The 26377-nt window shown below is 44.4% G+C and overlaps 1 protein-coding gene across 29 annotated transcripts in view; it reads left to right on the plus strand.

The window, feature by feature from the left end:
- Positions 1-26377, plus strand: part of LOC128686186 (nucleolar protein dao-5) — a 1503768-nt gene that overhangs the window by 1039475 nt on the left and 437916 nt on the right. For 2 of the 29 annotated variants that reach the window (XM_053772992.2, XM_053772996.2), the window contains exon 1: positions 6623-6776. The exons of 21 other annotated variants lie outside the window; for them this stretch is intronic. The gene's annotated coding sequence lies outside the window, so the exon portion shown is untranslated. Of the gene's footprint in view, positions 1-6621; positions 6777-7455; positions 7541-26377 lie in introns of those variants that run through there. 6 more of the 29 variants (XM_053772981.2, XM_070083176.1, XM_053772985.1 and 3 more) reach the window with 6 other exon arrangements.

Below are 26377 nucleotides of genomic sequence, written 5' to 3' on the forward strand. Positions count from 1 at the left end.
AGAGGGAGAGCTTCAGTGTTTGTAGTTACAGCGAGAGAGCTTCAGTCTTTGTAGCTACAGAGGGAGAGCTTCAGTGTTTGTAGCTACAGAGGGAGAGCTTCAGTGTTTGTAGCTACAGAGGGAGAGCTTCAGTGTTTGTAGCTACAGAGGGAGAGCTTCTGTGTTTGTAGCTACAGAGGGAGAGCTTCAGTGTTTGTAGCTACAGAGGGAGAGCTTCAGTGTTTGTAGCTACAGAGGGAGAGCTTCAGTGTTTGTAGCTACAGCGGGAGAGCTTCAGTGTTTGTAGCTACAGAGGGAGAGTTTCAGTGTTTGTAGCTACAGCGGGAGAGCTTCAGTGTTTGTAGCTACAGCGGGAGAGCTTCAGTGTTTGTAGCTACAGCGGGAGAGCTTCAGTGTTTGTAGCTACAGCGGGAGAGCTTCAGTGTTTGTAGCTACAGCGGGAGAGCTTCAGTGTTTGTAGCTACAGCGGGAGAGCTTCAGTGTTTGTAGCTACAGCGGGAGAGCTTCAGTGTTTGTAGCTACAGCGGGAGAGCTTCAGTGTTTGTAGCTACAGCGGGAGAGCTTCAGTGTTTGTAGCTACAGCGGGAGAGCTTCAGTGTTTGTAGCTACAGCGGGAGAGCTTCAGTGTTTGTAGCTACAGCGGGAGAGCTTCAGTGTTTGTAGCTACAGCGGGAGAGCTTCAGTGTTTGTAGCTACAGCGGGAGAGCTTCAGTGTTTGTAGCTACAGCGGGAGAGCTTCAGTGTTTGTAGTTACAGCGGGAGGGCTTCAGTATTTGTAGCTACAGCGGGAGAGCTTCAGTGTTTGTAGTTACAGCGGGAGGGGTTCAGTGTTTGTAGTTACAGCGGGAGGGGTTCAGTGTTTGTAGTTACAGCGGGAGGGCTTCAGTGTTTGTAGCTACAGAGGGAGAGCTTCAGCGTTTGTAGCTACAGAGGGAGAACTTTAGCGTTTGTAGCTACAGAGGGAGAACTTTAGTGTTTGTAGCTACAGAGGGGTAGAGCGTCAGTGTTCGTAGCTACAAGAGCATAGATATACTTCGGTTACTCGTTTTCAGTGTGGAATGAATAGGGGATTTAAAGCCAAAACTCGGGGCAGTATTTCACTCTGAAGTGGTTTGTTTTGCAGTGTTGATTTTGAGTTGGGAGTGTTTGGTGGTGTGGCAGAAAGTTTAAGAGGCTGTGTTGGTGGAGGCCGAGACGCTGCCACGCTCTACACACTTCCCGGAAATGTAATCTGTGAATAATAGTCATTCTGGTATTGTTGGTGTCACCCGCCGTTCTCCGTCATCTTCCTCCCCATACTGGTCCTGGGCGCCTCGGTCTTGCCTCACCTCAGACCTGTTAACACCGGTAAATGTGTGTCGACGACGGCTGAAAGTGGCGATAGCGTTCTTAAGTGACGACATCTATATCTTCAGCACGACGACTTTTACACCTCCGTCCAGCAGTGTAGTGAGTGCAGTGGTTCTTTGCAGGCGCTCCTGGTCCCTGTACTCGTCCATTGTCATAATCGCATTTCTGCGATCCCCCCTCCCCATTCCCATCAACATCCCCCTAGATATTATTTTTCTCGAATAGCTTATCCAGTTGGCACACCTGCGTTCTTTACTTTCCATTACATGTTTTCTTGCTATTGTAACGTTTCCTTCAAGTCCTGCAACCCTGGACGACAACTTCCCTTACTACTAACACTGCAAAGATACTGTCACGTGTTGATACCTCCAGTGTTGAATTGTATTGATGAAACAGTGGTGGTGATTTGTATTGTTATCATATGATGATTTAGTTTGTTGCACGAATACCTAGCTGAGTCTGCCCCTTAATGTTGAATTGCCTGACTTGGTTCACCATATCTCTGAAGCTAGGATTTCTTTCAGTTTCACTTGGTTGTTCTCTACTGTAGTTAGTTTCCTCTTCTCTCCTGCTGTAGGACGACCTAGTAGAGGATGCCAGAAGTGCAAGGACATCACAGTTTGTGACGCCCTGATCTCCGACATCCCCATCCTATTCTTCTACCTCTAGTACTCAAGTGCAGCTAACCGGTTTCACAGAATCCCTTGCAGATTCTCCAACAGCCTATCATCCCACTACTACTTAAAACCTCCCACACTACTTCCCTCCAACTCTTCCTGGGTCACTTAGCCTTAATACCATAATCTGTAAGGATTTAATGTTAAGAATTAATCTAAGTCTGCCCGAAATGCCTAGCCATGCTAGGTGTCCTAGTGGCCCCCTCTGTAATTAGTATTTTATAACATGTAAACCACACAATACCCAAAACCTTGTAACGCTTATAGAGAATAAACCTGAATTGAATTGAAAAACAATCCCTCCTTTCGTTCTCTGATTTGGTCATTGTATTCAGATCCATTCTTTCTAAATTCTCAACCAGCACCGCCACACTCTGAGTTACAGCTCTACAACCTCTTGTTCATTTTTTTATTCTTTTGAATTCTTTGCATAATATCCACACTACACAGTATGGATGTACCTTCGACCAATCTTAAAACTTTGTATTCTCGTAGCCCAACCTCAGACTATGCTTCTCAGTTGATCAACTAGACTGTCGGTGTGCTGCCAGTAGATCTGCACACCCATGACAACCCAGTTGATCTGGCAATTTCAGGAGGTAGTGATCCAGTTTCCTGGTGACAAGTTAGTGTGTAAGTATCATTGTATGGATGATTTAACACATTCGCACATTGTGAATTGTAAATTACACAAATTGTTGAATAGAAAAATATCACGTTTTTATTTTGTTTTAATAAAAGGTTAATTATCAAATTAAACTTTTCAAGAGTAAAATACTAACATAAAATATTAACATTAATAAAAATCTAATTTTTTTTTTTTGACAATGAGTTATGGAAAAATATAAGACATAATCTCATAAGCTTAGCATATTAAATTAATTAAGGGATAAAAATCCAAATTCAACTTGTATCAAGTATTTTTTTTTTTTGGACTAGGTCTATTTAAAATTAGATTAAAGAGTTGTGATTCCTACTTGAACCTCAGAAAACATCTAAACACTAGAATAAATTTTCTTAATCCGATTGGCCTGGAACGATGGTTGTTTATTTTGATGAACCAATAAATCTTGACTCATACACTGTGTGTATTATAATTTATCATAGTGTGTTCTATAATCTAATTATATACTGTGTGTATTATAATTTAGTTTTACACTGTGTAAAATTGGTCAATTAGCAAGAACTAATTAAAAATTAAGTTCTTTCTAAAATTTTCTCTTATATGATTAAAGATATATTTTTTTCATTTATATTAATGTAAAAATTAATAATTTTGTACCAAAAGCACCTTAGAAAACTTACCTAACATTATAACCAGCGCAATTTAATTTAGCCTAATCCAACTAAATACGTTTTAGATAAGTTTACAATAAGTTAATAATAAACAAACACACTTAAATATATTTTTTTCGTTAGTTTTAGAATGATTTTTGCGAAATTATTTCATACACAAATTTTCGCTTGTCTTATTCAGCAAGAAGAGCGTTATTATATAAGCCAAAATTGCAAGTTTTACCTATTCGGCACGAGATACACGCGCGCGCGCGCGCGCGCACACACACACACACACACACACACACACACACACACACACACACACACACACACACACACACACACACACACACACACACACACACACACACACACACACACACACACACATTATATATATATATATATATATATATATATATATATATATATATATATATATATATATATATATATATATATATATATATATGTCGTGCCGAATAGGCAGAACTTGCGATCTTGGCTTAAATAGCAACGTTCATCTTGCCATATAGGACAAGTGAAAATTTGTGTATGCAATAAATTCGCCAAAATCATTCTGAACCTAACGAAAAAAATATATTTCACTGTTTGTTTAGTAGTAAATTACTGTAAGCAAATCTAAAATATATTTAGTTGGGTTAGGCTAAAATAAATTGTTCTTGTTAGAATAAGGTTAGGTAAGTTTTCTAAGATTCTTTTGGTGCAAAATTAAACATTTTTGCATTAACATTAATGAAAAAAATATATCTTTAAACGTATAAAAGAAAATTTCAGGAAGGACTTAATTTTAAATGAGTTCTTGCTAAGTGACCAGTTTTACATATTCGGCACGACATATATATATATATATATATATATATATATATATATATATATATATATATATATATATATATATATATATATATATATATATATATATTAATTTATATATATATATATATATATATGTATGTGTGTGTGTACTGTAATTTGCTTAAACAAAGTGCTCAATTTACTTAATGTGCACTAACATGTGCTCATATAAAAGCATATAGAGTGCGCGTGTCGGGTAGTGTAGCAGCAGCACCATCGTGGCGGCGCTCTGCCCATGAAGCAAGACGAATATGCAGATTCTGTCAATGACTCAGCTACTCGGGATGCTCTTGTAACTTCCACTGACTAAATTCTTGTCACAGATGAGGCAGTCATAACTCTTGGTTGCCATTGTGGCCATAAGACTTTCAGCATTTCCCACAACGTACCTATGTAAGCATGGATTCTCTCCCTTTTTTATCCATTAAAATTAAATTTTATGCTCGGCTCTTTGTGGAGGATGACCTCAGGGAAGCCGTCAATAGCAGCAGCCTGAATTGAAGCTCTGGCTTTGAGTAAACAATCACATCATTACCTCTGATATATCTTTGATGGGATGTTTTATTATTCCCGCAGCCCGGCCCTGGGCCAGGCTTGTCTGGTGCTTGCCTGGTCAACCAGGGTGTTGCTGCTGGCGTCCCACTGGCTCACATATCTGTCACAGCCTGGTTGATCCTGTACTTAGCGGAAGAAATTGTGTCGTTTCCTCTTAAAGATTTCTACACTTGTTCCAGCAGTGTTTTTGAGATCTGGCCAGATAGTGTTCTCTTATTGTGCCCACGGCGCCCATGCCTTTCACGGAGTTTATTTTACACACATATTTCTTAATCCAATATGGCATTGTGCAGAATTGGGAGCAGAACCTTAAGTACTTTTCAGGTATATATTATCATGCAAAACAACCTCGGGGGTGTGGCTGTTTTGCATGTTGTATCGCTTGTTCACGATTATTGTATAATATATCCTCTCTCTCTCTCTCTCTCTCTCTCTCTCTCTCTCTCTCTCTCTCTCTCTCTCTCTCTCTCTCTCTCTCTCTCGCTCCCCGCTCCACTGACTACATACTCAAGACTTTGAGGCGTTCCATTAATGTATACATTAATGTATAACCTCCAGGTATCCAGGTAACCTCCAGGCCATAAATGATCTTTGAATCTGTTCCTCATCTGATATGTCATCTCATCCCTCAAAACGAATTTCCCTAAACCTAAAACAATTTTAAAAAATATTTCATGTCTTAATTGCTGTTTTTACCGAAATTTCTATGTTAATTTATAAACAAAAGCGTGTTTTCTTAATAAGATATTTTTGCAAGCGTGTTTTTTGTCATGTTGCATATTTTTGCAACCTTGCCAGCTATATAGCTGGCAAGGTTGATGTTTGGATGGATTGTAGGGTCGATGTTTGGATAGATGGTGTTTGGATAGATGGTTGTGTTTTTTGGTTAGATGTGTGGATAGCTGTGAAAACGGGAGGCTAGGTGGCTTAAATCACTTGAATTATGCTTTTTTGAAGGTAGGCGAGAAAGATACAGTATAATTTACTCCTGGAAAATTTTAAGAGGGATCAGTCTAAATCTTCATACTGAAATCTCTCCCCACGAAAGCAAGAGGCTGGACAGATTGCAAAATGCCTCCAGTGAATAGCAAGGTGGCGGTGAGTACAGTGAGATTAATAAGTGTAAAGGGACCGAGACTTTTCAACACCCTCCCTTTATGAATAAAGGGAATTACCAACAGGCCTCTAGCTATCTTCAAGAAACTTAGTAATGTCCTCAAGTGTGTTCTTGACTTACTTGAGCTGTGGTAGTACTTTGAACTGCGTGAGGCTAGCCCCATCAGTTTGGTTGACCAGGTCAACAACCAGAAGACCTGGTTTGGGACCGCGCCGCGGGGGTGATCTCCAAAATAATCTTCAGTCTCAGGTCTTCAGGCTGTGAGTATGGATGGATGGCGTTTTGAAAGAACTGAGGGCTCTCTGAGTGGGTGGCCCGGCTGGCACACGGGCGGACTGACTGGTTCACGGGTTGGCGGATGACCTGCCTGATGGGTTTGCTGATTTGCCGAAGAGTGGATGGACAGGTAGCATGTGTGGCAGGCAGGCGGATGGTCTTACTGGAAGATGGGTGGTTGGGCGGTGTGACTGGGTGGTAGGTTTAGCAGGAGGGTGGGCTGGCGGGCTGGCTAGCAGGCTGACAGGCGGGCAGGCAGGCGGGCGGGCGGGCGGGCTTATTGTCTGACGGGCCCGGGGGCCGACTGGCTGATAGATGCCTGAAGGATTTGCTGACTGGTAGCTAGTTGGATGGATGACTGGGTGATTGGGCGGCTGGCTGACTGTGGTTGGTTGTGGGCGGTAGCTGGGAGGACTCTGGGTTTCCCCTCCCCTCCCCTCCCCAGTCATAGCGAGGGGAGCAGTGCTGTACACGGCCGCCCTCAGTACGCTCCGGGCCGCCGCCGCCGCTGCTGCTGCGTGTGTGTGTACCTCGTATAGTGTGTTGCCGCCGCCACTCCGTGTTCCGGTGATTCTTCCGGTGCGGTCCGTGTTTCTACTCGGGCACAGCCATCCACTGCTGTCTCTGCGTAGCACCTAGATAAAGTATTTCATGCCCACCTTGTGTCGTAGAGGAGGCCAGAACGACCGGCGGCTTTCTAGTTGTGTTTGGCGTCGAAAGGAGCGTGACATCGAAGTGACACACTCGAACTGGGTGGAAGTGTACTCATTTAAGTGTGTGTGTGTTGTGTGTGTTGTGTGTGTTGTGTGTGTTGTGTGTGTTGTGTTGTGTGTGTTGTGTTGTGTGTGTTGTGTTGTGTGTGTTGTGTTGTGTGTGTTGTGTTGTGTGTGTTGTGTTGTGTGTGTTGTGTTGTGTGTGTTGTGTTGTGTGTGTTGTGTTGTGTGTGTTGTGTTGTGTGTGTTGTGTGTTGTGTTGTGTGTGTTGTGTTGTGTGTGTTGTGTTGTGTGTGTCGTGTTGTTTGTGTGGGGGGGGGGGGGGTGTCAAGAGAATTGTATAACCTAGGGAAGGAAGTTTTAGATTTTTGTTTAAAGTTTGGAGTAACGATGGTAGGGTAATGACGGGTGACACTGACGTCAGAAAGGCAACTGTGGTCCTACCAGTTGACGTCATCAAGATTCCTTTCTGCTCCATCCTCCTCTTCTTTCCCCCCTCCCCCTAACTGATACCAAACTGCCGACATCCCCGGCTGGGCGGCCCACTCATGCCTGCCCTCCCGATCCTGTGTCGAGGAACCCTCAGTCTAGTAGAACGCTGGCTGGTGAGTGGTGGTGGTGCTGTTGCTGCGTTCAGCTGTAGCCGTCTTTTACCCCCACAACACCATCCCACTGTGTGTAATCGGTTAGCAACAGTAAGCTAGATTCCTCATGGGAACGATGGAGCCAGATGTATCCTCGCCTCGAGCAACAAGAAAGATTTGAGGGGCCCTGAAGATAGTTGTACATAGTCTTGTTACGGCGGTGAATATTGTGGGAGCCGTGGCTGATGGACGCTGGGAAAAGCACCGTAGTTGAACGCTGGAGGAAGAGATATGGTTGGTGAACGCTGGGGAAAGAACCGTAGTTGAACGCTGAAAAGTTAACTTGGTTGATAAACGTTGGGGGAGGGACAGGATTGGGAGGTCATTATAATGCCGGTAACATACTGCCTAGGCAGTGTGCTCTCTTGTGATGCCTAACATATTGATGGTGCTAACAATAGTTCCCTTGTAATTTATTACTTCCAAGCCTGTCTTAGTGAAGCCGAACATTCTCTTGAATGCTCGCGTATATTGATGTCTTAATAGGGTTTTGGCGTTGGTGTCAAGTTAGGGTGTTGAGGCGGCGTGGGCGTGGGACTGCCCTGTCTGGCAGGCACTAGTGCCGGCACTGTCATGGCTACTCTCTCCTCACTAGCTCTTCTAGGAGTCTGGGTCATACTGTTGCTCTGCCTAGTACTTGACACATCGAAGACAGATGAACGAGATACTGTCCAATAGTAGGACAGCGATATCGATTCGTTTCTGTCTGGATCCGAAAAATCGATGTGAGAGAGGGGGAGAGAAAGAGAGAGATGGAGAGAGAGAGTGGCAGAGAGCGAGCCGGGGTGTTGGGGGGAGGGGATGGAGGTCCAGGGCGGCCACGCCTCTCTCCGCGTGTGTTCCGCTGGGTCCTTCTTGTTCGCCAGCATTTTATCTTTTCATCGCCTTCACTATTGACTGCACTGCGGGCTTTTACTTTAGGCCCTCACCCGTAAAGTGCCTGGTGAGGGCTGCCTCAAACCCCATTGACAAACAAGCACGCAAACATATGCGCTCCTCCTCGCGTGTGGTCGCAATATTAAAAGAAAAGTATAGCTTTTTATAGCGTGTGTGCGTGTGCGTGTGTGTGCGTGTGCGTGTGCGTGTACGCGCGCGCTAGGACAATTGTTGTCGCATGATCTTGTAACAGTGGTTCGGAAACTCCGACACTCTCCGTGTGCTCTCTTCTGAGGAGCCTTAAGTCATGCATGGCAGCCGACACTGTAATTGTCCCTTCAGTAAACGAATATAGTATCAAGATGCGGCATTCATGCACTAGAGGGCCATGGCCTCACTCAGAGGGATCAATGTCACCGTCATGCACCCCGGTTTACCCCTCAGACACACTACCTTGTTGTGAAGAGTAAATATATTGTGCCGGGAGAGCCCTTGTTGACCTGGTCTTGTGATGGTCTCGTGTTGACCTGGTCTTGTGATGGTCTCTTGTTGACCTGGTCTTGTGTTGACCTGGTCTTGTGATGGTCTCTTGTTGACCTGGTCTTGTGATGGTCTCTTGTTGACCTGGTCTTGTGATGGTCTCGTGTAGACCTGGTCTTGTGATGGTCTCGTGTAGACCTGGTCTTGTGATGGTCTCGTGTAGACCTGGTCTTGTGATGGTCTCTTGTTGACCTGGTCTTGTGATGGTCTCTTGTTGACCTGGTCTTGTGATGGTCTCGTGTTGGCCTGGTCTTGTGATGGTCTCTTGTTGACCTGGTCTTGTGATGGTCTCTTGTTGACCTGGTCTTGTGTTGACCTGGTCTTGTGATGGTCTCGTGTAGACCTGGTCTTGTGATGGTCTCGTGTAGACCTGGTCTTGTGATGGTCTCGTGTAGACCTGGTCTTGTGATGGTCTCTTGTTGACCTGGTCTTGTGATGGTCTCTTGTTGACCTGGTTTTGTGATGGTCTCGTGTTGACTTGGTCTTGTGATGGTCTCTTGTTGACCTGGTCTTGTGATGGTCTCGTGTAGACCTGGTCTTGTGATGGTCTCGTGTAGACCTGGTCTTGCGATGGTCTCGTGTAGACCTGGTCTTGTGATGGTCTCTTGTTGACCTGGTCTTGTGATGGTCTTTTGTTGACCTGGTCTTGTGATGGTCTCGTGTTGGCCTGGTCTTGTGATGGTCTCGTGTTGACCTGGTCTTGTGATGGTCTCGTGTTGACCTGGTTTTGTGATGGTCTCGTGTTGACCTGGTCTTGTGATGGTCTCTTGTTGACCTGGTCTTGTGATGGTCTCTTGCTGACCTGGTCTTGTGATGGTCTCTTGTTGACCTGGTCTTGTGAGTCTTGTTGACCTGGTCTTGTGATGGTCTCTTGTTGACCTGGTTTTGTGATGGTCTCTTGTTGACCTGGTTTTGTGATGGTCTCTTGTTGACCTGGTTTTGTGATGGTCTCTTGTTGACCTGGTCTTGTGATGGTCTCTTGTTGACCTGGTCTTGTGATGGTCTCTTGTTGACCTGGTCTTGTGATGGTCTCTTGTTGACCTGGTCTTGTGATGGTCTCTTGTTGACCTGGTCTTGTGATGGTCTCTTGTTGACCTGGTCTTGTGATGGTCTCTTGTTGACCTGGTCTTGTGATGGTCTCTTGTTGACCTGGTCTTGTGTTGGTCTCTTGTTGACCTGGTCTTGTGATGGTCTCTTGTTGACCTGGTCTTGTAATGGTCTCTTGTTGACCTGGTTTTGTGTTGGTCTCTTGTTGACCTGGTCTTGTGACGGTATCTTCTGTCAGTGTTGTGACGTCAACGGTGTGATGGTGTATTCTGTTACTGTTGTGGCGTCAGCAGTAATGGTGTCCTTTCATTCACTGTTGAGGTGTCTTCCAATGTCACTGTCGTGGTAGCATCGGTGTGGTGGGGTCCTTTCTGTCACTGTTGTGTCATCGGTGTGGTGTAGTCTTGTCACTGTTGTGGTGTCATCAGTGTGGTGTAGTCTTGTCACTGTCGTGTCGTCATTGGTGAGGTGTGGTCTTGTCACTGTCGTGGCGTCAATGGTAAGGTGTGGTCTTGTCACTCGTGACGTCAACGGTGAGGTGTGGTCTTGTCACTGTCTTGGCGTCTCTGCCATGGCGTCAGCGGTGAGGTGTGGTCTTGTCACTGTCGTGGCGTCTCTGCCATGGGGTCAGCGGTGAGGTGTGGTCTTGTCATTGTCGTGGCGTCAACGGTGAGGTGTGGTCTTGTCACTGTCGTGGCGTCTCTGCCTTGGCGTCATCGGTGTGGTGTGGTCTTGTTCTGTCGTGGCGTCAACGGTGAGGTGTGGTCTTGTTACTGTTGTGTCATCAACGGTGAAGTGTGGTCTTGTCACTGTCGTGGCGTCTCTGCCTTGGCGTCATCGGTGTGGTGTGGTCTTGTTCTGTCGTGGCGTCAACGGTGAGGTGTGGTCTTGTCACTGTCGTGGCATCAACGGTGAAGTGTGGTCTTGTCACAGTCGTGGCGTCAAAGGTGAGGTGTGGCGTCTCTGCCTTGCTTGGTTGGGGGTCGCATTAAGTAGGGATTTGCGCCACTTTTTTCGTTTTAATCTAATTGGAAATAGTTAAAAATGGATAAGTTTAACGAAGTTTGAATTAGTTAGCGGAGGAAAGTGTAACACGGATCTGTGTTTGCTCTCTCTGTTGATGAAAGTTAAAAATAGTTCTGCCTTTCTCTTGAACTTTTTAAAAATAGACTAAATTATCTCTTTTGTACCTTTCACTTCTGAAAATAGTTTAATAAATTCTTTAATTTTATTCTCCTACGTTTAAAATGAGTTTTATGACTTGTAAATAGTGTTCTTGGTATTGTTCGAAACGTCGGTTTTGAGAGTCCCTCCCTTTATGGTCTGTTTTTCGTGTCGTTTGTAATAAACTTGTGTCATGTTGACACAAATGAGTTGACATTTGGGTTAAGGGTCATTCCATTATCTTCCATGTCAAGGGTTGGGAAAAACAGCGGAGAGGTGGGCTAGATGGAGGAGGCATTGGAGGGAGCGAGGATGAGGGAGGTCACTGGAGGCCACTAGGATGAGGGAAGTCACTGGAGGCCACTAGGATGAGGGAAATCACTGGAGGCCACTAGGATGAAGCAAGTCACTGGAGGCCACTAGGATGAAGTAAGTTACTGGAGGCCACTAGGATAAGGGAAGTCACTGGAGGCCACTAGGATGAGGGAAGAGGCACTGAAGAACATGAGGAGGGAGGAAGCTGTTAAAATTAGATACATCGGCAGTGTGCGGCTACCCTGTTCATGGGGTTCATACAAGGTGTTGAAATCTGTCAGCCTGAGTTAGGAAAACTTTAGCAGAGCAATGGGGATACCATCAAGTATTCCAGGAAAGGTTCATCAGCTACAGAAGCTTCCAAGGTTTCGTTCCAGCTGAGCTGGAGTTAGTCACTTGGGACTTCTTATCTCTTAGGAAAGCCTATCACATACGCAGGAGAATTGGCATTTTTGAAGGTAATCTTCATCATACCAAAGCGAGGGCAAGAGAAATCATACATAGAGGAAAGAGGTGGGAGTAGAGGGATATGGATACTATAAAAGAGTAGTGAAGAAGAGACAGTTGTATGTGGGTGAATGAGGAGGCAGTGTGGGTGAGGGGAAGGGTGATGAAGGGAGTCAGGGTGATGGAGGCAGTGAGGGTGATGGGGAGGGTGATGGAGGGACTGTAAGTTTATTTAGGTCCAGTTATACATAAGTACAGTTACACAGATTTAGGTGTTTTACAATTATCATACATAGTAACGTGTGTGTAAATTACCAGGGATAACCATAAGAAGTCAGGAGAGGAGAATGGTGCAGGGATAAAGGAGAGAATGGTGCAGGGATAGAGGAGAGGAGAATGGTGTAGGGTTGAAGCAAGGGACAGTGGAATACGGTTGGAGGAAGAGAGAATGGAGTAGGGTTGGAGGAAGAGAGAATGGAGTAGGGTTGGAGGAAGAGAGAATGGAGTAGGGTTGGAGGAAGAGAGAATGGAGTAGGGTTGGAAAAAGGGAGAATGGAGTAGGGTTGGAGGAAGGGAGAATGGAGTAGGGTTGGAGGAAGGGAGAATGGAGTAGGGTTGGAGGAAGGGAGAATGGAGTAGGGTTGGAGGAAGGGAGAATGGAGTAGGGTTGGAGGAAGGGAGAATGGAGTAGGGTTGGAGGAAGGGAGAATGGAGTAGGGTTGGAGGAAGGGAGAATGGAGTAGGGTTGGAGGAAGGGAGAATGGAGTAGGGTTGGAGGAAGGGAAAATGGAGTAGGGTTGGAGGAAGGGAGAATGGAGTAGGGTTGGAGGAAGGGAGAATGGAGTAGGGTTGGAGGAAGGGAGAATGGAGTAGGGTTGGAGGAAGGGAGAATGGAGTAGGGTTGGAGGAAGGGAGACTGGAGTAAGGTTGGAGTAAGGTCCCGGACGTTAACCTTGCGGCTTGTTTTTTAAAGGGACTGTACACGACTCAGTGGAGAAGACTCCCCGTGCTACACACACTGTCGTGGTGCTGTACTTTGTATGTGGTTGTGTTATACTGTGTGTCTGTCGTGGTTCTATGCTGTGTGTATATCTGTCGTGGTGCTATACTGTGACTTGCCTTCCCTTTGTGCTACACTAATAAATGTGATGTTTCCTGCTCGTGGGAAAGTTGTTCGTCCAGCTGTGAGACAACAGTGTGCTTTCTTTTAAAGTCCTGAACTCTGTCCTCGATCAGCATTTGTAATCTGCCTTGCTTTAGTCCTAGACTCTTTGAATGATTATTGTGCTACACTAGACATTGTACTGATGCTACTGATATCTCTTGATAAACTCTGTTAAGTTGTTGAACTTAATGTCTTCCGTACAAACTATCAAGAAGTTTAATAATCTTGAAGTCCTGCAGTAACGTCTTTCCAGAAGGGCAGATCACGGGACTCTTCCTTATACAAGCACTCCGCTATCAACATTATTCTTCTTGTAATATAAGTACATCTTATAATGTGGTGAATATATGCTTTATGGAGCGATAAGCTAGCGGAAGACCTTCACCGAATAGCTATAAGCTCCAGTAAGCAGGTCATCGTATGACTAAGATTCGTGTCTGGAAAGTCCTTCCCCTTCACCCGAAGGAAAAAAAAAAAAACTTTTTCCCACCACCACCCCTTTTTCGAGAAACCCAGGACTGGGAATGCCTTCCACGCGGGTTTCACAGAAATGGGCTGGCAAGGGATGACTTTAGGGTCGACTAAGGGCTCTTGGACTGCGATTAGGCTCACGAGTCGAGGTTGTGTAAATGAAAAGCTGTGAAACAGAGGTCAAGAACACATTGTGGGTCAGTATTTATTTTAGCTGCTCGGGTAAATGTGGGTTATTATGTAAGCTCAACAATATTAAGTGACTTGTGCAATGGAGATGTATTTTGTGCCTGTGGTAAAAGAAAAAAATATGGTTAAGCCCTCCAAAGCACCCAACTCAATCTAACGTTAACTTAACCTAGATTTTGAGTTAAATACTAGGTTAGGTTTGGTTCGGTTAGGTATTTTATTAACAAAAATGCTTATTTTTTTTCCCTATGTGCCCAAAATTACAGAGATTGCATTGCACGAAACATTTTACATTATAAAATTTACATTCTAAAAATCCCGGCAGTTTGTTGTGACAAAACAACGACGGCTTTTGCAAAACTCATTAGTGTACGCTGTAAATTATACATTATCACCCAACTTGGCCAAGCAGTTCAAGTAAATATTGAGCACATTGTGTAACACGTGAATACAAGACCAGATACCCGCCTCCTGGTTAGTCTACTGACCCCTTAGTTCAAGCTTAAACTTCCCGACCTCAGTCTAAATCTAGAATTCAATCTTGGTCTGAATGCTAGGGTGTCGTGTGCAATTGATATATAGTATGGGGCAGAAGGATAGAGGACCTTTCACTCACTACTGGCCAAGCAGTGTTCGGCTTTGTAGTTTCGCTGCCTGGAACGGCCTTCAAAAATGTTCAGCATTGGTTCAGAATATGTTACCAGTGCATTGCTGCTGCGGTTCCCCCCCCCCCTCAAAAAAAAAAAATCAAGACAAGCAGAGTGTGAAATAAAGACAATGTACATTTTTTTCCCATTTCATGTGAATCATCGAGTTTATGTAGCCAGGGTTCTTAGTGTAGAAAATAGTTGATCCTTGAAGAGTCTGGAGTTAGCTTCCGAGAATAGCCCATGGCGGGGACGAATATGAACGCTGGTGACGCATGCGGGCTGCTTGCAAGCTCGCCTGGTAATCCCCTGCAGGCAGCTTCTGTACTCTAGTGAATTTGCTAAGATTTACTGCGATAGTTATGTTATTTAAGTTTTGTATATCAATTTGCGTAACGTGACTAAGATTTTCTTCCCTTGGCTGTGTTTACCTCTTATCCTATAAAACTGTAATGTCATAAACTCTGTTATTCTCTTATTGGTAAATTTTGATGATAAAGCACAGATGTTTTTTGCCGTAATTTCCAGACTTTTCTTCATTATAACTTGCATAGCATTGATGTAATATATATTTTTAAGAAGAGTTTGTATATGTGAGAGTTAATTACCCATGTTTAACAAGATAGCTGCGTCATCTGACTACATATTAGTGCATTTCAAGAAGGCGACTAGAATATCGCAGTGTTAGTTTTCTTAAATATTTTAGTGACAACATCTCGGTGAAGTTGATATATACAGATATGTTAGTCAAAACAGTGTTGACTAGAGTCTCTCTCTCTCTCTCTCTCTCTCTCTCTCTCTCTCTCTCTCTCTCTCTCTCTCTCTCTCTCTCTCTCTCTCTCTCTCTCTCTCTCTCTCTCTCTCTCTCTCTCTCTCTCTCTCTCTCTCTCTCTCTCTCTCTCCTCTCTCTCTCTCCTCTCTCTCTCTCTCTCTCTCTCTCTCCTCTCTCCTCTCTCTCTCTCTCTCCTCTCTCTCTCCTCTCTCTCTCTCTCTCCCCTCTCCTCTCTCTCTCCTCTACACATGGTTTGACAAGGTTAAGGATCCCTAGCTTTATTGACAAGCTATTTACAGGTTAAGGATTCCTAACTTTATTGACAAGCTAAGAGCTGTTACCTACATCAGCTCATTTGAAAGCATTTTTATTGTTATGAGACATACAACTCCTCTCTCTCTCCTCTCTCTCTCTCCTCTCTCTCTCTCTCTCTCTCTCTCTCTCTCTCTCTCTCTCTCTCAAGCAACTTATCCCAGAATTTGTGTCAGATATTTCTGAAAATACACACAGTTAAACATTTACTTTGTGTAATTGTACATTCGTGATGTGCCGTTTGTAACCTAACAAACATTTTTTAAATTATCTTTGGTTATAGAACATCTGGAAGATTTCCAGAGTACATTTCAACTGTATACAATTACTTGAACCAAAAAAATTTTTTTTTTCCTTTTGCCTTTTTCTCCATTTCCCTCGTAATTTAAATATACTTTTTTGTTTTTCCTGTTTGTGAGTCCAAGAATTCCAGTCTGGCTGTTCTTGTGTGGCTGTCGGCTCCTCTTACTGTCTTCTTTTTGTCAGCACATTTATATTGTTGCGCTAATCTGAGCTTTATAATGTATTGTAGGTGGGGAAATGATGGTACAGGTGCATGTTCTAGGTCTTTACATATATCCGGCTAGCCGGACTTGAGTCCTGGAGGTGGAGGAACACATTACCTGAAGGATGGGTGGGGATGATGTAGGTCAGAGGATCATTTGAATTGTGATGTTTTAGTTTCTCTTTATCAATATACACTGTTGGAAATCTTTTACTTTTATCATTAGTGGAGGATATTCTCATTCTGTTGTCCTGTGTGTGTGTGTGTTTTAGGTAGCCCAGGTTTTTTTTTTTTTTTCGAAGATATTCTTCTATGCCTTCATATGTATTGTACATAATGCCTAATTTCAATTTGTAAGTCGTTTTTATCACGAAATATTTTTACATTAAACATCATCATGTATTTGTTACTTTGGCTTCTCAGTTGATTCGAAATTTTGGCTTGTCAGTTGATTCGAAATTTTGGCTTGTCAGTTGATTCGAAATTTTGGCTTGTCAGTTGATTCGAAATTTTGGCTTCTCAGTTGATTCGAAATTTTGGCTTGTCAGTTGATTCGAAATTTTGGCTTCTCAGTTGATTCGAAATTTTGGCTTCTCAGTTGATTCGAAATTTTGGCTTCTCGGTTGATTCGAAATTTTGGCTTCTCGGTTGATTCGAAATTTTGGCTTCTCGGTTGATTCGAAATTTTGGCTTCTCGGTTGATTCGAAATTTTGGCTTCTCGGTTGATTCGAAATTTTGGCTTCTCGGTTGATTCGAAATTTTGGCTTCTCAGTTGATTCGAAATTTTGGCTTCTCAGTTGATTCGAAATTTTGGCTTCTCAGTTGATTCGAAATTTTGGCTTCTCAGTTGATTCGAAATTTTGGCTTCTCAGTTGATTCGAAATTTTGGCTTGGCTTCAGTTGATTCGAAATTTTGGCTTCTCAGTTGATTCGAAATTTTGGCTTCTCAGTTGATTCGAAATTTTGGCTTCTCAGTTGATTCGAAATTTTGGCTTCTCAGTTGATTCGAAATTTTGGCTTCTCAGTTGATTCGAAATTTTGGCTTCTCAGTTGATTCGAAATTTTGGCTTCTCAGTTGATTCGATACTTGGTCAAGGGATTCACTCGGCTTGACGTGGTAATTATCACCAGATTTACGCATCACATGATACTAAGGTAATATATTATTGCTTCCTGTTGAGCATGAGCATAAATTAAGAACATTTTGTGTACTCAGCTAATTGTGGTTGCAGTGGTCGAGTGATAGCTCCTGGCCTCGCCTCTTTACTGGTCGCTACTAGGTCACTCCCTCTATGCTCGGGGAGCTTTTATCATACCTCTTCTTAAAGCTATGTATGGATCCTGCCTCCACCACCTCCCTTTCCAGGCTGTTCCACTTCTGCCAACTCTGTGACTAAAGAAATACTTTCTAACATCTTTGTGATTCATCTGAGTCTTCAACTTCCAACTGTGACCCCTTGTTGGTGTGTCCCATCTCTGAAACATCCTGTCCCTATCCACCTTGTCGATTACTCTCAGCATTTTATATGTTATCATGTCCCCTCCTGTCCTCAACTGTCGTCAGGTCGATTTCCCTTAACCTCTCCTCATAGGACATGCCCCTTAACTCCGGGACATCGTCTCGTTGCAAACCTTTGCACTTTCTCTAATTTCTTGACGTGCTTGGCCAGGTGAGGGTTGTAGACTGTTGCGGCATACTCCAATATGGTCCTGATGTGTGTACTCGCCTATTTGTGGTTTATCTTATTCTCAACAGGAAGCGATAATGTACGTGTGTGTGTGTGTGTGTGTGTGTGTGTGTGTGTGTGTGTGTGTGTGTGTGTGTGTGTGTGTGTGTGTGTGTGTTTTAGACTGGTTGGATGCTAGTCTGCGTGACTCCTTGGATGGTATAGACCAGGATATAAACCAGGTTTGGTCGGAGACCGGGTCGCGGGGAAGAGGGAGGGAGAGAGAGGGGGAGGGATAGAGAGGGAGAGGGGGAGGGTCATCGTTCCTAGTATATTCTAGCTGTGTATCACCATCATCCTCATTCCGTACTGAAATATTGAGCTTACCTATGTGAACATCAGCTGGAGTTGTGAACCTTCACCTGAACACCACGCCCACCATACACAACGCCCACCATACACTACGCTTACGTTGCATCACGCCCACCTTACACAACAGCCACCATAGGCTACTTGCCTCATACCTGCGTCATCAGTACATACGCAGAAGAGAGGAAAGTTTGTGGCCCTTGGCTGTGTTAAGTCTGGCGTTGATGACAGCCTTGTGGCTGTTTGTCTGCTCGTGACTCATACTTTGTGCCCCCCCTCACCTCATACAACCCCTTCCCTCAGGCATCCCCCTCTCCTCACTGACGTCTCATGCACCACCTCACACCCCCCACCTTATTCACCCCATCCTCGTACACCCCTCACAGACCCCTCCCTCGTACATCCTTCACAGACCTTCATACACCCTCTCATACACCCCTCACAGACTCCTCCCTCATACATCCCTCACAGACCCCTCCTTCATGCATCCTTCACAGACTCATACACCCCTCCCTCATATACTCCTCACAGACCCCTCATACATCCCTCACAGACCCCTCATACATCCCTCACAGACCCCTCATACATCCCTCACAGACCCCTCATACACCCCTCACAGACCCCTCATACATCCCTCACAAACCCCTCATACACCCCTCACAGACCCCTCCCTCATACACCCCTCACAGACCCCTCCCTCATACAACCCTCAGACCCCTCCCTCATACAACCCTCACAGATCCCTCCCTCATACACCCCTCACAGATCCCTCCCTCATACACCCCTCACAGATCCCTCCCTCATACACCCCTCACAGACCCCTCATACAACCCTCACAGACACCTCCCTCATACACTCCCTCCTCCAAGACCCCTCCAGCTCCCTCAGACTCCTCCATCTTGTTCCTCTCATAAACCCCTCTCTTGCTCTTCCCTCCACATGGCCTTTTAATCCCCTTCCCTTCCAATCACTTTTTCTTTCCCTCCCTCCCTTCCTTCCTAGGTCTTCCTCTCCCTTTGCTCCTTCCTCAGAGACCTCTCCAGTGACACCTGTGACCAGTTTCAAGTTTTTTTTTTTTTTGTACCCTCGAGTCCTGTCTGGGATCAGGGTTTTCTGTTGAACCAGGCTGTTGCTGTTGCCAGCCCGCTGGTCCACATAGCCATCACAGCTTGGTTGATCACGTACAACACAATTAGTTCGATAGCGTCTTCAGCTCACACACAGTGAATCCGGGATCGATCTCCGGTACGGGTGAAACGTTGGGCATATTTTCTTACCAATACTGCCCCTGTTCACCTAGCATTACCTAGGTACCTGGGTGTTAGCCGACTGTTGTGGGTCTCATCCTGGGGGAACAAGACTAACCTAAGTTGTCCGAAATGCTCTGAATAACCAGAAACTTTCTATAATATGTCAGTGATGTCAGCTAAGTCTGTACCAGCTGTATCATGTACTTGTAGAAATATATATATATATATATATATATATATATATATATATATATATATATATATATATATATATATATATATATATATGTCGTGCCGAATAGGTAAAACTGGTCAATTAGCAAGAATTCATTTAAAATTAATTCCTTTCTGAAATTTTCTCTTGTACGTTTAAAGATACATTTTTTTTCATTTATGTTAATATAAAAATGAATGATTTTGTACCAAAAGAACCTTAGAAAACTTACTTAACCTTATAACAAGCGCAATTTAATTTAGGTTAATCCAACTAAATATATTTTAGATAAGTTTACAGTAATTTAATAAACGCAATGAAATATATTTTTTTCGTTCGGAATGATTTTTACGAAATTACTGCATACACAAATTTTCTCTTGCCTTATTCGGCAAGAATAGCGTTGCTGTTTAAGTAAAAAATCGCAAGTTTTACTTGTTCGGCAAATATATATAGGAATCGGTTGTCTTCTCGAGGATGTTTGGTTTCTTACCTAAGTCATGATTCAGGGATGCAAGGGTGTTTTTGAGCGTCGTTTCAGTTAATATTAAGATACATGCAAGTTTTCTCCCATCTAGAAAGTAGGTAATGTTTACGACGGAGAGATTGCGAGCGTCGTCAGTAATTATTATTAGTATTATCAAAATTCATGGCTGAGGCCCGGTTGTGAAAGTGGGAGTGAGTGAACCTTATGAGACAGGAGTCACCTGACCAAACAACCGGCAGGTGCTAAGGCAGGTGCCGTACCTGTGCATGACTTGAAGGTCTACCTAGATCCAGACGCTGTCAGTGGCCCTATAAACCCCAGCAACACCAACACCAACGAGAAGGTCCAGACCGTGTGCTTCAAGTGTGTATCCAAGTCTCAAGTCTCTGTCTTCTGTTAGAAATGTGGCTGATGATCATGCTGCCCACACCAGTGACAACAAACGCACGTGTATCAGAACAAGCTGAATGACACCATCATATACAATATAATTGACCGGTGCCACAAGAATGTCAGATTCCAGACCACGAAGGACTCTCCAGTTACCAAACACAGGAAGGTCTCACACGGTTCCTGACAACGCAAAACACACAACACACCTTATTTCTTTTTTTTTTAATTTTCTCGTTTAACAAAAACTGGATTCATTAACACAACACACCGTAATGTTTTTGTTTTTACTCATCTGGCAAAAATTGGTTTCATCAGCGGTGTGTTTCTGCCGTATTCTATACATATTCTATACTGTGGCAACAAAAGCTCTCTGCCCGAAATGCATATACATGCTAGTGGGTTTTTTTTTTTGTGTGTTGAACATTATTACATGTAAACTACATTTTTTATACTCACAAGGAAATATAATGTTTGTTTTTGTTCACACTGTGTCGGGGAGGGGGGGGAATAAGAGGATTTTTGAGTCAGTGCCACACTTAAGAAACTGGGAAGGTGCTATTAAAACTTTCCAGCAAGGTTATTACCGTCATCCGCTGGAGCGTTGTTTTTACTTACCAACCACCAGAGACTGACCACTGATGTTGTTGTAGATAACAGTAGCAATTATAGCAGTATAAATGGTAATAATATAAGATTGGGACTGCTTAATAATGTTAAATGTTTTTGAAACGACTGAAACCATATGCACAGGGAATTGTGGCTTATGCAACGCTTTTGTGTGTGGTCAAGTGTCCAAGGCACTTATCGATAGACAGTTGACCTGTGTGTGTGTGTGGTAGTAGAAGTAGTAGTAGTAGTAGCGTGTGTGTGTAGTTGTAGTCTGTGTGTTTCTGTATCTGTCCATCTGCCCCTCTGTGATGTGTAGCTTAGAGAGAGAGAGAGAGAGAGAGAGAGAGCAGGTGAAAGCCGTGGAAGAAAGCTGCATGTTCGGGTAAGGAAGGAGAGACAGAATACAATGAAAATGAAGGAAACATCTCGAGAAGGCCAAAAATATGAGGATAAAAGGAAAAAATGATAGAAGGAAGTGGTGAAGGAAAGTAATGGAGGGAAGTTAAAGTGGTGAGAAAGAAAATGGGGGAGAAACTGGCTTAACTAAGAGAAAATATAATTAAAAGGAAGTATTGCAAGTTTTCGGAGAAAAAAATATACAGCAGGGAAGAAAGTGGGCGAATAAAGAGTGGAAGGAAGACTGTGTATGAGGGAGGCAGGGAAGAATGAGTGTGTGATGGGTGAGGGGAGAGAATAGTAAGCATTTAAAGGAGGGAGGGAAGGGATGCGATACAAGTGTAGCGTTGAGTGTGAGTAGAGAACATGAAGGGGAGTGTAGTCTCTGGAATATTAAGGCGACAGCTTCAAAAGCACAGGTACACGGCAGTACACGGGGAAGGTAGATGGTAGGGAGACCTTTGCTCGCATCGAGGCTAGCTGCCCTCATGAAGGGTAGAGCCTGGCTACGTGTGTGTGTGTGTGTGTGTGTGTGTGTGTGTGTGTGTGTGTGTGTGTGTGTGTGTGTGTGTCACAGTGTCAGTCAGTTTACCAAAAAAGCGATATTCCTTGTCAGTTGTAGCTACAAAATGCTCCATGTGTCCTCTCTTCCGAGATTAATTATTTTGTTCATTGGTTGTAGCACTTACCACGGCCGCCTTGAACCCAGGGTTCCAGTCCTCTGTTTTTGAAGATAAACCTTGTAGTATCATTTCGGCTCCGCTGTTTACTCCCTGTTGATGGCACTGTCATATTCCAACACCTTAAGATGGAATCTTTAAGTATTTCCAGACTTCGTGCATTTTAACTCTGGCAGCCATTTTGTAACAGGTGTTTTGTTTTTTATTATGTTACAAGTTTGGGTTGGTAGACGGGGAGGGAGGTAAGGAAGGAGGGCTGAGGTGATTGGGTCCTGATGTTCGGCCATTCGTAGCGGAGCGTCGGAAGTGACACATTGATTCCGATGCAGCCTCACAACTGCCTGCGTGCACTGCTCTTCACCGGCGTGCACTGCTCTTCACCAGCGTGCACTGAGCATACAAGGAAAAGCGGACAGACAGACGGGCGAATTGAGAGAGAAGGAAGAAGAGAAGGGGAGAAGTTTCGCGAGGACTCGTCAACGTTCCATCAGAAAGTTGAGGTGAAGATGTTGGGTAAAGGTGCCCGCTTACACTGAGAGGTCGTTCACACACTTCACACCCGTTACGTTCACACAGCTTCTTGAGCGGCTGACAATCACATCTGTTACGTTCACACAGCCTACCAACCTACCTTGAGGGTGTTTACTGACTCGAGGTATCTGTCCAATTCCCTCTTGAAGGCAGCCAGGGGTCTATTGGTAATCTCCCTTATGTGTGATGGGAGACTGTCTTGGGTCCCTGACACTTATTGTGTTTTCTCTTAGCGTACTCACGGCACCCCTGCTTTTAATGTATCGTATGATTTGTCTTTCTCGCCTGCATTCCAAGAAGTACAGGTGAAAAGACTTCAGACGTTCCCAGTATTTAAGGTGCTCGATTGGACTTACACTTGCAGCGAAGGTTCTCTGTACATTCTTCAGAGCTGCCATTTCACCTGATTGAATGAAGTTTTTAGTATACAACTGTATTCCGGCCAATAGAAAACAAGTAACTTAAAGGATTATCATGACATTTCGTCCATTGTTTTGAATGTTCTCATTATTCATCCTATTATTTTCCTTGCAGTTGTGATAATGACACTGTTATGATACTTAAAGCTGAGAGTTTCTAACATTATCACTACTAAGTCCTTCACATTAGTTTTTCGCTTTATTGTGTGATTAGAATTTGTATTATACTCCGTTCTAGCTTTTAATTCTTAAAGTTTTCCATAACAGAGTAGGTAGAATTTGTCCTCATTGAACATCGTATTGTTTTCTGCGGCCCATTGCAAGACTTGGTTTATATCTCCTTGGAGAATTATAGTGTCCTCAGTGGATGACACACTCGTGCATATTCTAGTATCTTCTACAAATGAAAACATTGTACTATTGTGTATATCTCGGTTTTTGTCAGATATGAGGATGAGAAAAAGGATGGGGGCGAGCACTGTGCCTTGTGGAGAACATCTTCTCACAGTGGCAGCCTCAAACTTAATTCTTTTTACTGATATTCTTTGTGTTTTACTGGTTAGAAAGTTAAAGATCCATCTGCACACTTTTGCAGTTATTCCTTTAGCACGCATTTTGTATGCTGTCACATCATGATCACACCTTTACCTTTGATGAGTTTTAAGAGTCTTACTACTCTAGGAGCACGGCCATGGGCCAGGCTCGTCTTGTGCTTGCCTGATCAACCAGACTGTTGCTGCCGCCTGTCGAAGACTTTCGCAAAGTGTGTAGAGTACATCTGTATTCTGTTTGTCCTGTGTATCCAACACCATATCACAGGTCCAGACTTTGAAGATGAACTCTTCTCGAGGCTGAGGGACCAATCACCTCAAAAACTATTTCTCCAAGATTGATGGACTGATAACATCATCATTACCTCGCCACTACTACTGCTACCTCCAATTTATTTTCTTCTATATTTGACTGAAGAAGCCTATCGTGCAGGCGAAACGTTTTAGTCGCCAGTAAAGATACCCAAGAGTTGCACATGCTTCTTACTCGTCAGCTTGCCGGTATTCCATATCACTTTCATCATAATGGTTCAGTGGTTGCGAGAGGTAGGAGCGACCTGCTGTAAACCTGGGGTTGTGCTGGGCTGTTGACGCAGCCGTCAAGTTGACAACTTTCAGAGTGGTTGACACGCTAATTATGTTTTTATAGCGTGCTGGGCTGCTCACACCTGTTACGTTCATACAACCAGGTGGGCTTCCTATACCTGTTACGTTCACTGGCGTTCACACCTTCACTTCATTGTTCGCTATACCTGAAAATTTTGTACAGTGAACACTTGCATTAAGTTGATCCCATGGTGTGTGTGTGTGTGTGTGTCAGAGAGAGAGAGAGAAAGAGAGAGCTGGCACTTCCTTGGCCGATACCAGTACTAAACGTGGTGTAATCATAGGCTTCTGCCTTCGTGCTCTCCAAATCTGCAGTAGTGAATTCTTTGAGGAAAGAACTCTCTTTCATCGAAGAAGTATTTTCATTATTCTCACCACTTCATCAGACTGTAGACACTATGTATACATCATCTTCAACTCACCCGGACATGATACCGCCCACAGAAGATACATAGTCCTCCCTTGTAACTCCGTTGTCGCACATGTTTTGTTGTACAGCAGCTGTAGCTCCTAGTGCTGTTGTGTACCAGTACAGCAGCAGTAGCTCCTAGTGCTGTTGTGTACCAGTACAGCAGCTGTAGCTCTTAGTGCTGTTGTGTACCAGTACAGCAGCAGTAGCTCCTAGTGCTGTTGTGTACCAGTACAGCAGCAGTAGCTCCTAGTGCTGTTGTGTACCAGTACAGCAGCAGTAGCTCCTAGTGCTGTTGTGTACCAGTACAGCAGCAGTAGCTCCTAGTGCTGTTGTGTACCAGTACAGCAGCAGCAGCTCCTAGTGCTGTTGTGTACCGGTACAGCAGCAGTAGCTCCTAGTGCTGTTGTGTACCAGTACAGCAGCAGTAGCTCCTAGTGCTGTTGTGTACCAGTACAGCAGCAGTAGCTCCTAGTGCTGTTGTGTACCAGTACAGCAGCAGTAGCTCCTAGTGCTGTTGTGTACCAGTACAGCAGCTGTAGCTCCTAGTGCTGTTGTGTACCAGTACAGCAGCTGTAGCTCCTAGTGGTGCTGTGTACCAGTACAGCAGCAGTAGCTCCTAGTGCTGTTGTGTACCAGTACAGCAGCTGTAGCTCCTAGTGCTGTGTACCAGTACAGCAGCTGTAGCTCCTAGTGCTGTTGTGTACCAGTACAGCAGCTGTAGCTCCTAGTGCTGTTGTGTACCAGTACAGCAGTTGTAGCTCCTAGTGGTGCTGTGTACCAATACAGCAGCTGTAGCTCCTAGTGGTGCTGTGTATCAGTACAGCAGCTGTAGCTCCTAGTGCTGTTGTGTACCAGTACAGCAGCAGTAGCTCCTAGTGGTGCTATGTACCAGTACAGCAGTTGTAGCTCCTAGTGGTGCTGTGTACCAATACAGCAGCTGTAGCTCCTAGTGGTGCTGTGTATCAGTACAGCAGCTGTAGCTCCTGGTGCTGTTGTGTACCAGTACATCAGCTGTAGCTCCTAGTGGTGCTGTGTACCAGTTTATCAGCAAGAGGACACTGGGGGACACTTCATAATGGCGCTCTGTACCGCCTCTCTTCTCTCTATTAATTATACGCTCCATTACCCCGTTTGTTAGCATTATCTTGGCCCTAAACTGTTCCCTGGGTTGCATCAGCCGCCCTCGTTCTGAAAGATGTGTAGGAGGGAGGGAGGGAGATAGGAAGAGGGAAGAGGAGGAGGAGAAAGGAAAGCAGGATGAGAGTGGGGTGTGGGATGGAGGTGAAGAGACAGAGACTTGAGAGGAAGCAGGGATAGTCATGAGAGGAGGGAGGGAAGATACAGGGATGGAGTCATGGGAGGAGGGAGGGAAGATACAGGGATGGAGTCATGGGAGGAGGGAAGGAAGATAAAGGGATGGAGTCATGAGAGGAGGGAGGGAAGATACGGGGATGGAGTCATGGGAGGAGGGAAGGAAGATACAGGGATGGAGTCATGAGAGGAGGGAAGGAAGATACAGGGATGGAGTCATGGGAGGAGGGAAGGAAGATACAGGGATGGAGTCATGAGAGGAGGGAAGGAAGATACAGGGATGGAGTCATGGGAGGAGGGAGGGAAGATACGGGGATGGAGTCATGGGAGGAGGGAAGGAAGATACAGGGATGGAGTCATGAGAGGAGGGAAGGAAGATACAGGGATGGAGTCATGAGAGGAGGGAAGGAAGATACAGGGATGGAGTCATGGGAGGAGGGAGGGAAGATACAGGGATGGAGTCATGGGAGGAGGGAAGGAAGATACAGGGATGGAGTCATGGGAGGAGGGAAGGAAGATACAGGGATGGAGTCATGAGAGGA

The sequence above is a fragment of the Cherax quadricarinatus genome, chromosome 9 (assembly GCF_038502225.1).
Source record: "Cherax quadricarinatus isolate ZL_2023a chromosome 9, ASM3850222v1, whole genome shotgun sequence".
Lineage (NCBI taxonomy): Eukaryota > Metazoa > Arthropoda > Malacostraca > Decapoda > Parastacidae > Cherax > Cherax quadricarinatus.